At 30.6% G+C, this 3339-nt stretch overlaps 1 long non-coding RNA gene across 2 annotated transcripts; it reads right to left on the bottom strand.

The window, feature by feature from the left end:
- LOC111621634 lies at positions 1-1548 on the bottom strand. 2 transcript variants are annotated; one of them, XR_002756112.1, is made up of 3 exons: positions 1320-1548; positions 876-1005; positions 1-810 (listed from the first exon to the last, which is right to left on the bottom strand). It is a non-coding gene; the product is annotated as an uncharacterized LOC111621634 (long non-coding RNA). The 2 variants fall into 2 exon arrangements; XR_002756110.1 differs by having other exon boundaries at positions 876-925.
- Positions 1549-3339: the final 1791 nt, after the last annotated feature.

Below are 3339 nucleotides of genomic sequence, written 5' to 3'. Positions count from 1 at the left end.
TATAAATTTGTATATTCTTATTCCCAATGGAAGCGCCGTATTGTCGAACACGGGAAAGCTTTCAAGGCGAAAATAACTGAATGGTGTAAAGCAGACAGATTTGCGGATGCGCTTTACATAGCATCAACCTCTGGTGGTTTAGCTGGTGGAAGCTACACACCAAAATATCGTATAACGCTTCCAACGATTCTATACATTAGCCACTGGTAGGGAGCCATTTGACTAACTTGTTAGAGGTAATTACAGGATAGTGAGTAAGAGGTACAAAATAGGTAGATATAGGATGGCAAGGATTCAAATAGTATTATTAAATATTGACAGTGATAGCAATGATATGTAATCTAAAAGAAAGATATGTTACTGGATTTTACACACAAACACTACTATCCACACAAACAGAAAACTCAGATTTTTTTGCATTTATCAACGTTTTAAGGTCGACCGAGTCTAAAAATGTAAGAATCTTAGGGATTATTTTTTAATCCAGCGTCAAACTTTTCCTCTGTTATACATAATAGAGCCGGAAAAGTAAAATGGCGTCTGCGGAATCTATAAAGAAGTTTGGTGTCAGACCTCTTCCGTATGTTGTGTCTGGATGAGAACGTCATGAGCCATTCGGGTATGAACATCTGGCTTGTATAATTTGTGTCTTGCCTCTCTCGGCATGCCATTTTGCTGGAACGTGCTGCAAAATGGCTCATCCTAACAATCCAACTGCTGTATTGGATCCAACACTGAATTAAGTATTCGTTATATTAAGAGTTGAAACATAATGATTATTACAGAGTCTGCATTTTTAAATAATGGTTCCTAAAATAGAAAGTAATCTAGAAAACATTATAAGAGCAAGTTATCGCAATATATATAGTCTATACCGGATGGCCTTACTCGTGAGTTCGTTTTACAGCACAGTATGCCCGTGGTCCTGGTAGAATACCACCAAAATAAATTATCGATGCTTTTTAATGTATACTTTAAAAATATCTATATTAAGTTTCAGCAGTTCTATAAAATATTCCCTATATCATTTGTTAGAAAATTTTACAGAAAAGATTATGAAAACGCTGTAGTGTTAATATTCAGTGTACCCTTTAGCTGCCACTCGAAATTATCGAGTGACATTTCCACTTCTCAGGACGAGGACCTAGATGTTGGATTTTGGGAAGCGGTGTAGATGTTATGTGACGGCGTTGTGTACAGCGACGATGCGTGATATGTAAATGAATGAGTGCACTGAAGAAATGAGATAATGATTCAATTGTGAATGTTATCGTGAGGAGTGTGTGTAAGGATGTGTTGAAGTGAAACCGCGAGCTTACCCGATCGTTAAAATGTCTAGCTGAGCCCGTAATCTTCCCGTTGGTAAGGTTGTCTTCAGATTTAGTCCCCGGTCCCACGCCAAATAGCCTACATCCTATCGATGCGTCCTCCATGAATGAAATATCATTCGAAATTTTACGGTGGAAACTCTTCAGCCTCCCGAAATTCAGTTGCAATACTTGTTTATTTTCATTCTTTGTGAGAAGTAGTGTTTAACAATAACCATAAAAACCATTGTTGGAATGATGACGTTTAATTATTAAATTGTGTAGAAAAGTATTTTAAGTCAATTATACGAATTATAAATTCGGTTTTTTTTTTTTTTTTTTTGAAAAGTTTCTATAATATTGTAAGCAGAAAAATTTTCAGATAAACATTTAAATGTTCATTATTAAGGCTTTAGAAGAAGTTACAAAGCATACAGAAAGGCTCAGTTTTCCTTTTTTTTCCATCGACGAGCTGTATTGGCAAACGACATTCGTACAGTGCATAATATGTAGGCTACTTACAAATGTGATTTATTCTAGAAATATCCTTCACAAATCTTTAATTTACACGTCTTCAGATTTCTTCCACACGAATGTATAATGATTACTGAAATAAAAACTTTAACAAAATTAATAAGCTTTAAAGTAAATGTACAAAATCGTGCCATATGCCTATATAAACGTTAGATATATGTTCAGCAGACCATCAATAAATCTTCATTCACATTGTACAGAATATGTTTATAGCCAAAGTTAAAATATGTAGAGTTAATGTGAATGCCATAAGAAATAAATTTTTTGTCAAAAATACAAAACTATTTCATCCCAAGTAATATTTCTCATTGTACTGAATCGAATAAAATTGTATAGCATACTTTATTTAGTGTTAAATTTAAATTATTTTAAAATAAATTATTTTTAAAAAAATACTTTATCTTTATCTGGATTAAATTTCTATTGTTATTTAAATGTATCAGAGGATAAGCTATGGTTTTCCTAATTACATTGTCATACATATGTCATAAAACAAAACAGTAAAATGCAAATTTATTTACTTATTTACCATTATCTATTTATTAAACAGATATATTATACACAGAACATTATGTACAAACTTTCATTCACAATATGTAACAATATAACAGTTTTAAACATTATAAAAGAGCTTCTTGTTTTGAAAATTGTTGAAACTAATATCTGAAATAACAGTAGAGATAACAGAGACTTATCACGATGCTACTGGTAACATTAAAATGATAGAAGATTGCATTCTGATGATTTAAGTGTAATTTCTATGTTGTTTGGATTGTAATTTAATTAATTAATTAAATTAGAATCCAAAAAAATAACAAAAATATTTATTTTAACACAACTAAGCAGTAGTGACAAGCATATATTTTAATATTCAAATTTCCATAATTTAAATTACTTATAAAAAATTATAGGAAAATTAATAAGTAGTTCTATCATTAACTAGAAGTGGAATTAAATAATTTAGTTCTTATTATAGCTATCAGATGGCGCTAAGTAAGTAACTTTATTTTTGGTGAATTTTTGATAAAAATATCACACAAATTTAAACGAATTATATTATCGCCGCTCGTGTTGCATTAACTTAAATATTAATTATTAAATAATGGTAAAAATGTATTACGTTAAAAGAATAGACAGACAGACCGACCGACATTCACAGATCATCCAACAAGAAGAAGAAAGGATGTTTAAAGAAAAGATGACATGGAGCACGTAACATAAGAACCTGATTAGGATGGTGTTTAATTCTAAACTTTATACAATTAAATTAATGTATATTAATCAGTCTATAAATAGGATTTTTCTTTTTATCGATTTTTTTTTCTGCAGATATTTTAAAGTTTAATATCAATTTCTATTTTATACTTAAATGCTGACGATTCGATTTGCATATTTATGGACTTGCTATATCGGAAAGAGAAGTAAATTTCATTTTCGGATTTAATTTCTTTTGGTAAAATTGATCTGATACAGTATGCACTTCACAGAATGTAATACT

Source organism: Centruroides sculpturatus, unplaced genomic scaffold (genome assembly GCF_000671375.1).
Source record: "Centruroides sculpturatus isolate CEXI.00-Female unplaced genomic scaffold, Cexi_2.0 scaffold35, whole genome shotgun sequence".
Taxonomy (NCBI): Eukaryota; Metazoa; Arthropoda; class Arachnida; order Scorpiones; family Buthidae; genus Centruroides; species Centruroides sculpturatus.
Note: the sequence above shows the minus strand (reverse complement) of the source record. Positions and strands in the feature narration are given on the sequence as shown.